At 46.9% G+C, this 12,413-nt stretch overlaps 2 long non-coding RNA genes across 10 annotated transcripts in view; one reads left to right on the top strand and one right to left on the bottom strand.

Annotated features, from left to right (window-relative positions):
- Positions 1-4,511, bottom strand: part of LOC109457789 (uncharacterized) — a 31,018-nt gene extending 26,507 nt beyond the window's left edge. For all 6 annotated transcript variants that reach the window (XR_012490930.1, XR_012490931.1, XR_012490932.1 and 3 more), the window contains exons 1-2: positions 4,373-4,511; positions 544-721 (exon numbers count right to left, since the gene is read on the bottom strand). This is a non-coding gene — a long non-coding RNA (uncharacterized LOC109457789). The remainder of the gene's footprint in view (positions 1-543; positions 722-4,372) is intronic.
- A 16-nt stretch (positions 4,512-4,527) lies between these two features.
- LOC109457709 (uncharacterized protein C1orf53) lies at positions 4,528-10,052 on the top strand. Of its 4 annotated transcripts, none has more exons than XR_012490928.1 (4): positions 4,531-5,154; positions 7,998-8,099; positions 8,771-8,874; positions 9,390-9,619. It is a non-coding gene; the product is annotated as an uncharacterized protein C1orf53 (long non-coding RNA). The 4 variants fall into 4 exon arrangements; XR_012490927.1 differs by having other exon boundaries at positions 8,804-8,874; XR_012490926.1 differs by lacking the exons at positions 8,771-8,874; positions 9,390-9,619 and adding an exon at positions 9,707-10,052 and having other exon boundaries at positions 4,528-5,154.
- The last annotated feature ends 2,361 nt before the right edge of the window (positions 10,053-12,413 follow it).

Here is a 12,413-nt window from a genome sequence, read left to right on the forward strand (position 1 = left end):
TGTTACCTTAACCTAGCATGTCTCAGAACAATAGCCTAAGAACAACCAATGTGTTGCTAAAACCCAATACTGACTCTTAATCATAAAACATTAGGGGAAAATGCATTTGTATCATTTCTTTACTAGGTAACGCAGATGTGGGGTTTTCCTGCCTTTATTCATTATTCATTTCAACAAGCATTTCTTTTTTAGCATTGTGTACTATGCTGCCAGAGATACAAAGATAATTAAGAGTCTTTACCCTTAAAGACCTCACAATCTGCCAGTAAGAGCCCTCATAAACATAAAACTAAGAAAGTGCAAATGCAGAGACATGCTGGGATACTGTGGGGGCGCTGAGGCGGTGGCTGGGGAACAATGAGCAAAGCGAGCAGTCAGGGAAAGCTTAGAGGAGGGGACAGATGGGCTGAGGCTTTGAGGGGGGAAACGTCACCGCTCGGCGATGAGGAACACTTTGGCCAGAATAGGTGACATCACGAAGTCTAACCGGAAGACCAGCCGTGAGAGGGAGTACGTGGGCATTATGTATTTACTTATCATTACCGTGTCAGTGAACCCTTCGTTCTGCTTGTAGTCCTGGGGACAGAACGATGACCAACTGAACGAGAACAATGACAGACGCCAAGGAGGGCTGGTCTGAGACCTAGATGAGTGACACTGGTCAGACGTGGCGATGAGAAGTTGTGGAGTCAAGGATCTAAGAGCTCGGAATTAGCTGTGCCTTGAAAAGAGAAAGAAAACAGGGAAGTGAGGTTCAAAGGGAGTGATGACTAAGTCCATTGTGGACGTGGTGGCTTGCGGGTACCGTTAAGCGCGGCTGTCCAGCAGGCGGATGGACACAGGCGTGTGGCTCTCACGAGCGCTGACCCTGGTGCTGAGATCTGGGAGTCATTAGCATGGAGGTGACAGATTAAAACCATAAGCGTAGGTAAAAGCACCTGTGGAGTATTGCACAGTGAGCGGGCCACGGAGGGCCGAAGAAGGGGAGACGCACGGGTCTTAGGAAGGTACAGGACGAGCGCACTGGACTTAGCCAGCAGGTCGCTTGCGCTTTACGTTGGCAGTGGGGGCAGAAGCCAGACTACTGTCCACTGATGCAGGAGAGGGTGGAAGAAAGCATGAAACGGCTCGGTGCCTTTACGTCATGTAGCTCATCTGCAGCTCGTCCAAGAGAACAAGAACGAACTGGAAAGCTAGGGCCAGACGCAGGAGTGCTCTGGGCGCGGGGCACTCACTGGTAGCCACCGGAAATTCGGTTCGCGCGTTGAAATGTTGTAATTCCCGACAGAATGTTCCAAGGCCAGCTCTGGGAAACAAAGTGTGCTATTGGATATCCGATGAAATGAAACAAAGATTCCCTACAGGCCACCTTAGGGGCATGTAACATTTGCTCTCAGTCATAAGAATTGATAGTGAAAATGCACTCTACATGGAGAATGACATGTCATCACACACCATTCAGCTGTGTGACAAACATCAAATATATAAATCAGTGTCCAAACAGAACTGTGCGCAACAGGCAGGGTATGCACGAGAGACGTGGGTAGACCTTTGACTCCCGCTCTCATTTTCCCACTAACAGTGCAATATGTTCATAATTCATTCAAAGGTAACACTTATTAGAGGCAGCATTGCCAGGCTTAGATAATTTGATAATGTATGCCTCTGTCCTGTTTGTCAGTAAAATGGCCCAACTGTATTTAATAAATACAGTTCAATAACATTTCAGTTAGTATCTTTATCACCTAGCTTTTTAAGTATTTATTTGCAACAATATATAGTAAATATTTTCAAATTGGCATTATATACAGAATGTAAATTTTAAGATTTCATATGAAATGTAGTTAACGTGTATCTGAGAACAAAGAATCACTGACTCATTTATCGATTAAAAAATTCATTATTTATTACTAAGTGTCGCAGTTCTGTAAATGAAAGTACAAGGTGGGCAGCAGAGATACAAAGATGAAATGACATGTTTCCTACTGGCTTGTGATCTAGTGGGAAAACAATGCGAAAAAATTTACAACATACAAATAGCTAAAATGGAGCAAATCATTGTGGGAGATTAAAGGAAGGACATCTAGAAGGAAACCAGAGGGACAAAGAAAATGTTTTAAGTGGTAAACAGTTCAATTGTAAATACTAAAACGAGTTTCTTTTGCCTTTGCAAGTCACTTGTTAACCGTGGCCCAGCGTCAACACAGGCCATTGTGAGCCATGGGTCTGCACACAGGCAGTTAGCACACAGGGACGGGCCCTGCCGGGCTCAAGAACCAGGGTGAGGAGAGGACACGGGGCAGAAGGCTGTTAGGACTGGAGGGGAGCAAAACAGGGTTTCTTCTTGTCACAGAGCTTCGTAACGTGACTCTTCTGAGCTGGACAAGGCTGTGAAAGGACGGAGCCTAGGAGCTGCTTGCAGCCATCTCTCACCACCGAGAAAGAGCCTGCCTGGAAAGGAGTCCGCACTGGAGAGAGACAGCGGAAAAGTGGGGAGAGCTCTGGTCCTGTCCGTGAGGCCCCAGTCAACCAAGCTTCGTGGTTATATGTGCAAATTCCTTTTATTGTAACCAGATTAAGCTGTGTCTTGTGAGCTAGAAAGGCCTAACATGACAACTTAAAAATTAATATCAATGAAACTTAGGGGAATGCATCTCTCCAATCTCCTCCCCTCCTCTCCCCAGAGTAACAAACATACTCGTTATCAACATAAACATCTCAAATGATGAGAAGGATCACAAAACACCCCCCCCATCGTGTAACAGGACACAGCACAGAGACGTGGCACAAAACAACTCTTTCTAGAGCTCGTCTACAGGTGAACGTGCTATAAATAAAAGTGCGGACTTAACCATTCTCAGGTGGAACTTTGTGCCCCCCTTTCTTACTTTTGTCTACTCAGAGTGCAGAGAATCAGAAGAAATGAACACATACACGCTAGACAGAATAAGGTAAAGGTCAAACCGTGAGGAGGCTTATAAAATGAGACAGTAAATCAGAGTCACATGATGTGAACTGATACCTAAAGTATAAAGATAAATGGAATTGAAGGGGCAGGTAATTCAATCAATGTCTAAATACTCTAATCAAATAGTTGGAACTTTTTAATACTAACATACTTGATCAACTCTTACTTTACATCTTTCCGGCTGTGATTATATTTTGAAGATAGGTATCTATAAGAATGCCCACCCAGGTAACATGTGAACAGTAAAACACAGCCCAAATGCCCAGAGGCCGTAACTAAACCGGATGATTTTTAAAGCTGGGAATGGAGGAAACAGGGAAAGGCTCTGGTTAATTCAGTCATCTGCCTTACCAAGGGATCTGAAACCTATTTTTACATCTTTCTTTTAAAATTACAATTTTAAATTTTGAAATAATTATAGATTCACGAGAAGTTTCAAAGATGGTCCAAAGATGTTCCTTCACCCAGTTTCCCCAATGGCTACAACTTACATACTTACAGCACAATATCAGAACCAGGAATTCAACTTTGGAAAAAGGTATGTAAGTTCCGTACCTGATCACACATATAAACTTGTTATCACGACCAGAACACAGAACTGTTACCACAAATGTCTCCCTTGCTCAAACCCTCTACATTCCCACCCATCCTCTCATCCACCAAAACAAGTTCCACGTAAAAATGTCCTAGGTGACTTTTTCTGTATAAACCCGGCCTAGTCTATTTCATTTTTGTACAATGCTGTCCCCACCCTTTGAATTAATGTGGTGATCTATTAATAGGTCCTCGTGCTCAATTTTAAAAACAACTGCAATCAATCTGAACTTCCAGACAAGATTTTTGTTTGGCAACATATGTATACATGCATGCACACACACACACACACACACACACACACACACACACCTGATTTATGGTGAATTCCCTTTTCTAATCGCAGGAGCTTGTTTTGGTGATCTCAAGTTTGGCCCCACCTTTCCGTGGCTTTCCCTAGGGTCCCTCCTTAGACTTCCAGGTTCTAAACTCTTCTCAGACCAGAGTCTCTGGATCCTGATAACTTATTCCAACACAAAGGAAATAGATTTGCAAAACAGGCTTCACTAGGAGATTATTAACGGACCAATAGGATTGTTCCAGTCGGTACCTACTAAGAAACTCCCAATGTGATTACAGGATTGCATGGTAAATGCAGATGCCCAAAAAGGGGTGGTGATGGTCTCTGGTGGCTTTGTCATCCTTCTGCACAGCTCAAGAATCTACTCTCGCCCTCAGTTTTTCACAACGGAACCCTCACAAAACGGCTCCTCTCCAACCCTCCTTTTCAGAAAACCCAGGCTGAGAATGGGGGGGTCTCGGGGGTGGGGGCGAAAAAAGTGATAATTTAATTCTAACACCTAGAATTACCTCCTGGGCTTGTGCTAATTTCCTCAAATTCAATTTGTGGGGGTATCTGGGTAACTTTCATCTTTCAGACGGAAAGCACCTCTGACTCAGTGCTTGATTCCACTTTGGGTCCTCACTTCAGGCGGGGCCACAGGCCCGGCTCCCACGTGCTTCCTCGTACCTGTCACCTGCGGGCGCTCAGCCCCTCCCGGACGGGCCGAGCGGACCACGAACAGCCCTCGGCTTTGCTGAGCCCTCCGTGGCCTCTTGACGCGTGTGCCGGTTATGCTGAGCCATCTCAAGTCTCGTTTGACGCGAGAGAAAAAGTGTCCACGCTCCGTCTCAGAAGAGAAACGCACTACTGAGCGTTCAGGCCCGGAGGTCGCCAACGCGCGTCCTCCCTCGTCCCCGCGGAGCGTCGGCGCTTCCTCGGCGGCCTAACGAGTCCACCCTGCTTCGCGGCCCGCGGGCTGGCGGTTGGGCCGCCTCGGTCCGCGCGCCCTTCCCCGCCCGGCCCCGCCCTGCGGCCCGCGGCGGCCATGGCGGCCATGCGGGTCCCCGCGCTGGCGGGCGCCGCGCTCGGGAGGCAGCTTCCCGCCGCCCCGCCGCCAAGGCCTGTCTGGGTTGGACCAGGGTTCCGACAGCCCGTCAGCGTCACCCTCTGCTCCGCTTCTGAAGGGGACCGCGGCGGCTCCGGGCCCAGCGTGCGGGACAGGCCGGAGGGAGCGGCGAGGCGTCCGGCACGCGAAGAGTTAACGCCCACGGACCGACGGATCGCGGACCTGCACGCGGCCGCCTGTGCGGTGAGGCCCCGCCCCGCCCCAGCGCCCCGGGCCTGTGCGCCTGCGCGGTGAGGCCCCTCCGCCCCGCCCCGCCCTGGAGGCCCAAGGGTCCGTGCGCCTGCGCGGTAGGAACCCTTCTGCCCGACCCGCTGGGCTCCAGGGTCAGTGCGCCTGCGCGTCCCCGGCAGCTGGCGAGGTACCGGGGCGGTGCTGTCAGGCTTCTGGCTTCTGATGGCGCGTACACTGCCCGCTCCGACCACTTCGTTTGAAAACTGGCCAGTTTCTCATTCCGGGCTAAGAGTTAACGTCTGTCTGTCCTGAGTATGAGCGGGACTCGTTTCTGAGCTAAACTCCAGTCGCAGTGTGGGACCCATCGTGTGTGTGTGTGTGTGTGTGTGTGTGTGTGTGTCTGTCTGTGTGTGTGTGTGTGTTGGTGTTAGGTGTTTAGGAGTTGATTGAGGAGGTAGAGGAGTTGAAAAGTTACAGGGAAAGTTGTTGTTTATCTGCGTTATCGGTTAAACACATTGCCATCTAATGATTCTACTAATGAAAAAGTAAAACGTAAATTTATTTTAATTTTTGCTACCAAAAGCTTAATTTTCCTTTCGTCCTTCCCCTCCACTTCAACGGAGCATAATGACAACGGAAACTGTAGGCAGGCGTTGACATTCTGCCTGAACAAAGTTGAGCTGTGTTTTCTTCTGTTTTGGGGGAGTTGACAGTTGCCTGTTGGCACCAATATCAAAACCTACCATCGCCCTCACACTTTCTGCCAGCTCAGACGACAGGGCTTTAAAGGTAGCATGGCTATATTTTTATTATCTCGAGAGACCAAGTGAGTTTTATAACAAGATACAAAAACGATATGAATGAAGGCTACCCATTTAATACATCGTGTGTGACCAGTCGGTATAGGAATAGTGTTATCTGCTGTGGATTGAGCCAAAAAACTGGAGGAAGACCTTGGAAGTTGACTTTTTTTTTCCAAGTGTTAAAACTTCTGCATAAAGATTCATCCAGAAATGACTGGCAGCTTCTGATTGTTCTTGTTTATACTGTTTTTAAAATAACGTGTGATTTGTTCCCATACTTCACAGTATAAATATGGTAAATATAAACCAAAAATTTCATTCTTTTTAGAGCACACACCAGTGGCATATAAAGACAGGTTCGATCAGCCTTGGGAAGGAAAGAAGCTTTTTCTCACTCAGGACATCGTCACTGTGTCATCAGTGTCATTGTCACAGGGTGACTCTCCAGGAGACCAGCTTGTTGTTTCCTCTTTCAACAAATCAGAACGCCCTCATGGTGCTTCTCCGTCCACATCCACAGGTCAGGCGAACGGGCTCCGCCCTTCCTCCCTGTGCCATATGCATCTCCAGTCAAACTGTCAACACTCTTGTGGCAGCTTCATTATCACCGTTACCTGAGGCTCGTCTCCTGGACAAATTAAGTTTGTATGGGCAGCCAACAAGCCCAACGTCTCTCAGTCCGCAAGGAGAGCAGAAGAGCGGGCGCAGGAGCAATCTTAGGCTTCCAGGTGGCCAGATAATAGCTCTCAGAAGACTCAGAAGCTATGAAAAGTGAAAAGAAAGCTGCTAACGGGGTTCCCTGTGTGTGTGTGTGTGTGTGTGTGTATGTTTTCCTAGTCTTCATACATGGGCTTTGTAAATAAAGACATGAGGTCTTGACAGTCACTCATTCCAAAATAGTGTTTCTACCCAGTTTCATGTAATCTGCTTCTGTCGTTCTTGAGGGTTTGGGAGGCCCTTGAACTGGCCTTGGGACTCGCTCGCCGGCTTTCTGCTGCCCTGGTCTGGCTTTGCTGGAATGCCTTCGAGTAAACCTAGACCTGAACTCCACTTGTCCTTTTGCGCCACCCTTGATTCATGAAGCATGGTTGGGTAAAACCTCAACCGGAATAAAATATTCGACCATGAAGGAAGACCCTCTGAAGAAGTACTTTGCGGCACATCCAAAAATAGATGTTAGAAGACATCCAAGTTTCATGTGTGTCTGAATGAAAAGGTTCCACACGCAAGTGATGGGGTTGCTGCATGGTGAAAGGAGTCTATAAAAGACGCGGGACAAAGTTCCTCTAACTTCACCCACATGGCCGAAACCCAAAGAGCTCACATTATTTCTTTGCCTTCCCACAACACGCTTGGGATAGTTTAAAACCACGTTTGAATGGAGGTGGAGTGTGCTTCCTAGACATCTGAGTGCTGTAGTCATGAAAGCAGTGTGTCAATATGTTAAAACAATGCTGTTTCTTTTTTTGCTTAAAAACAGAACTAACAACAGTCCAAAAAAAGAACGAAAGAAAATAGTGTAGAATGTTCAGTATAGTCACACATCATGAAAGTAAAGAAAAGTGTTCAATAATAGAGAGGGTAATACTTTTCTACGACAACTGTTGGTTTCTATTAGCACCTTCTCTGTAAGTTTAAATCATTATCCACATATTTTAAGCACTGAAATTGCAAGTGCACCTTCTGAGTGAAAGTTCATTTTCAGCCTCTTAAGCTCTTAAAATCACCAAAATCACCTGTTATTAACCGTGTTACCTGGAAACTGAATGAAACATACCTGAGTGACGGCTGCATAGTTGTTGGGCATAGAGGAGTTCTTGTGTTTCCATCAACTTCTCATTTTTCTCAAACTGTATATTTTCTCCTCCTGTCACATGAAGTTGGATTGCATATAACATTGGAATGCAATTAAAGCAAGGGCCACCAGAATTGCCGGGAAGCAGTGTCATGTTGTTTCATGCAAAGTCTGCAGGGCTCTGTGAGTAGAGCTTGTGGTGAGCGGACAGGATGAATACCGAAGCCAATGAATTGTTTTATCCCCCTGTGTGTCAGGCCGGCCAGCTGAGCTATGTGGATCCAGCCACCGGCTACATGGTGCTCACGCAGGTCGCCCACTTGCAGAGAGGGAAGTGCTGTGGCTCTGCCTGCAGACACGTGAGTAGCAAATTCTCGCATTAGAGCGGTAGTTTGCGGTGCTTCTGTGACTTCATAAATACCTATTATTTGAAAAACAAGTCAAATAAAACAGCTAAATAGACCTGGAGTGCACTTTTCACAAGCCACTCTAGCCAAGGGCAGTGAAGTCCTTAGGACCAACTCAGGGCTTTTAAAGTTAATGGAACTTGCTAGCATTTCACTGTGACCATCAGTTCCTTGAAATGCTGTGATTTGAAATCCATGGGAGTTCTTTATTACAAGGAAACTTTTCATGAGGTTTTAAATCAGTTGTGTTCACTAGGCAAGGACAAAGAGGTCAGGAAAAGGAGCTAGAATATTGCAAACTAGATCCCAGGAAGCATTTTTTCTTCATTATTAGCTGAATCAGTTGAAACTTGCCCAGCATTGAGAGGTGGGTGGCTTTCCTTTAAATGACAATGATCATCTTTCTTTGTTCTTTTTTCCCTCCCTCCTTCTCCCCTCCCCTCCCTCCCTCCCTCCTTCCCTTCCTTCCTTCCTTCCCCCTTCCTTCCTCCCTTCCTTCCTTCCTCCCTTCCTCCCTTCCTTCCTTCCCCCTTCCTTCCTTCCTTCTCTTCCTCCTCCTCCTCCTCCTCCTCCCTCTCTCTTTCTCGTTCTCTGCTGTACATTTCCTAAAATGGATATTTCAGTGACTATATGTGTCTCTACATTCACTGGTTCAGATGAGCTAACTCCTTCCGTTTTGAGCAGAAAATGGAATGTGTTCTACAGAACAACTAAGCATCCTAGTCAGGTCAGTTGTTATGGAGTTAAGATTATAAACAGATACCAACAACCTCTGTCTACAAACTCCTTTGAGTGTGTGTTTTGGGGCAAGAAGGTATTACTTCCTTTAACTGACCCACTTTATAATTAGGGTGTAGCACTCAATGCATGTATTAAATGTAGTCAGCATTGAAAAACTGAGCCTTCGCTTTTTTGTATGTTCCTACCTGTGCCATTAGCTGTTTCTAATGAAATGCACGAGAGCTTTGCATACATTGGGGAAGTGAGGACTTTCTAAGAATGACTCTTTGACAGTAAAATTCTTAAAGCTGGAAAGATGCATTTAGGAAGTGATTCTTGGAACTTAATTAGGATTATTTACCAAAGGTTGCCATTATTCTCCTCTTAGCCTGCAGGACCTGGCAGATCAAATGATCTTTGTAACATGATTAGCAGTCTCTTTTTTCCATCATGAGAAGTGGTGTACTTTTCCGAAATGATTGTTAAGTAATTCTGTAATAATTTGTTTTATTTCTTCTGCAGTGTCCATATGGTCAAGTCAATGTTAAAGATCCATCTAAAAAGAAGCAGTTCAATTCCTATTTTTATGTTTGACAACAATTTCATCTCTGTTCTCCATCTAATTGAACCTTACTTAAAAAACAAACAAACACCCTAATTCAGGGTTTGCTCTCTGGGCTGTTGGTGTCTGAGCACTAAACTTGACTTTAAGTACATATATTAAAAGAACATCAATAAAGTGAAAAAAGCTAGCAAATGTTTGTGTTTTTCTAAGGTGGTGCACTGATAGTTATTTTCCTCTTTTTTCTTTCTTTTTGTCTTTTTTGCTTCATTATCAGACACATATGTTGAAGAAAGAAAATAATGACTGTTCCATTAAATAAATAGTAGTGACCGGGTGACATTAGTAGCTGTTGATTTTCTCGTAGCCTCAGTACTCCTACTGTTTTCTCCTCGGTGTTAGCGACCCAACTGAAGTTGCTGGCAGATAGAAGAGTTTGAAGACGTTCTTCCTTTTATTTATATCTTGAGCTACAAGGAGGTTGATAGAACGCTATCTGGTGCAGCATCTGAGGGTCCAGGAAGTAGCACTCTGTGTCAAGAGCCACTCTCACCTTCCATCTGTTCTCTCAATGAAAACTTTAAATCATTCTGACTGGGGGTCAGGCCGTGTAAGACGTCTTAATTAAACCATTCTTCCCACCCCCACACACATTTCACTCCTCTGTTTGTTACGCCATTTCCTGGGTGGACCTCTCTTAGAACAGTTTGTTAGCTTTACACCCACAGCGTTCGTTCTCTGCTATGAAAGCCCTGGGCATCAGTGCCCGCCCTGGGCATCAGTGTCCGACCTGGGCTAGGAGCCCACAGAGATTTTCTCTGCTCCCTCTGGGAACAGTAGCCCCCAGGAAGCCTTTTCTTGCCCTTGGAAACTGTTCCGTACAACGAGGCTGCTGCCCACTTGGAAGCCTGGCTATATGCAGAGTGGACTCTCAGCCTGTTCTCCTGCCTGAACCTGAAAGATTCTTGAACATCCCAGGGTTCTGCTTTGGTCTCTGCTTGTGGCCCCAGGAAATGTTTTAAAGCAATAGAAAGGCTCTGGTGCCTTCTCCCACATTCAATTCAAAACAAAAGCCATTCTAAACTAAAATAAGTGGAAAGAAGCCCAGTGAGGTTCTAATAGTCCCATGGATGGTGACTTCTATTGTTCATTTTAGGTCAAGTATTACATAGTATTATGTTGTTTCCCCAAGTTGGCGGTGCTCTAACTGTGGTGCCCTACGCAGCACTGTCCCTGGATCCTGGGAGGTGTGGATAGCTCCTAGGATGTAAAAGAACATTCTCTGTGGCCAGGTGATTCCCTCTCCGGAAATTGTGTTGAGGAGAACGAGAAGGGTCAGCATTGTGATGGAGGAGGCAGTTGGTCTTTCTCAAAAGGCTTAGAAACTCCTGGGAGCCAATGTCCTTTCCATTCCTAGGTCAAGGAGCTACCTGCTAGCTCCATGTGACGATGACCAAGGCCATTTTCTGGATGGGGGCTGGATGGGGCTTCCTTCAGCAGTCCCAAGAGGGAGAAGAGAAAGAAGTGGAGTCTAAAAGGGCCATCTGTCCAGAGAAACGAGAGAAAGGAAAGGGCATTCCTTTTGAAAATGAATGTTAGGCACTGTTTGGAGAAAGCCCCTTGGCTATGGAAATGACTTATGGGATGCCCACCTCCCGGAGTGCTCTTCTCTCCTGTGACCATCCTGCAGTGGGGAACTGTCCCAAGAAGCAAGAACCCGGAAGTCCACTGCGGAGGACCTTATGTGGGACTTGGGACTCCTCCTGGCCACAACAGCAAAGGAAGAGTCACAAGTGGGGTGGGGTGGGATGGGGCAGCTCTCCCTCTTTTCTCCATCTGGAGCTGGGAGCCAAGGTCTGAAGTTCTCTGTGGTTCTGTGGAGATGCTTGTGAACCACACACACACACACACACACACACACACACACACACACGTCAAGGGTGGCGGCATGGGTGGTGCTCCCACATTAAACACGACATGGCCACATAAATGGGCCTCACCGCAAGAGCTTCGAGCTACATTGTGTTCCCACATTGTAAAGTACAATTCGGGTTTCTTACTGGCTGTGTGTATCCAAACACACACATGGGTGCAGAGAAGTCGAGACTTCCCAGTCTAAATCTACTCTGGTGCTTCTCCACTTTCAAGGTTTCTGGGTACTCCTGACGCAAGGGGCCATAAATCAAGGGACATTGATTCTACAATGTTTCTAACACAGAAAGACCCAAAGGAAGCAGCAGAATCTTGTGAGGTTTACTGGGGTGGAGGGTAGGAATAGATTCCAGCCACAGTGGCTCTTTCCTTCCTGTGGATTACGTGCACATTCCCTCTCTCCAGAAGCCACACTGGCCCCATCTGTTTTGCAGAGCAAGAAAGGGAAGGGTTCCCCCCACCCCCATGAAACTTTGGGCTCCAAAATGGTTTTGTTTGGAACCCAAGGGTCCCCCAGAAGGGGAGATGCCCCTCCGCCCGGCTTGGGTCTTTGTTCCTCCACAGGGCCCCTTATCCTAAGGCACTGGCATGCGTGGTTCCACTGCCAGGCACCAGGAGGAGGCTAGTGCAGGGGCTCACTGCCAGGCGAGCAGCAGTCCTGCCTTCCTAGGAGCACTTAGAGCCACACGGTCACTGGTGGCTCAGAAGCAACCACACACACACTCCATGCCAACACCTGCCATGCGGCAATCTTCACATTTGATCAAAGCCTTGGTGTGTGAACTGGTCATCTGCCCACCATGGTGGAGGATTTAAGACTCAGTGCAGTTTTTCACTTCCAGGCAGCAATTAAACAGTACTTCTGTCCAAACTATCCCTTCCCCTCAGGAAAAAAAAGAAAGGCATATTGAAGTGTGTGGGGGTGGGGAGGTGGGGAAGGTGTCAGCACCTTCTTGCGTGCCTCTGTGGAGACCTTGATTTCTAGAAAAGGCTGTGGAAGAACCCGCGACAGCTCTCTTTGCCCAGGGATTGCGTGGTTCCTGGGACGCCCA

This window comes from Rhinolophus sinicus, linkage group LG12 (assembly GCF_036562045.2).
Source record: "Rhinolophus sinicus isolate RSC01 linkage group LG12, ASM3656204v1, whole genome shotgun sequence".
In the NCBI taxonomy this organism is placed as follows: domain Eukaryota; kingdom Metazoa; phylum Chordata; class Mammalia; order Chiroptera; family Rhinolophidae; genus Rhinolophus; species Rhinolophus sinicus.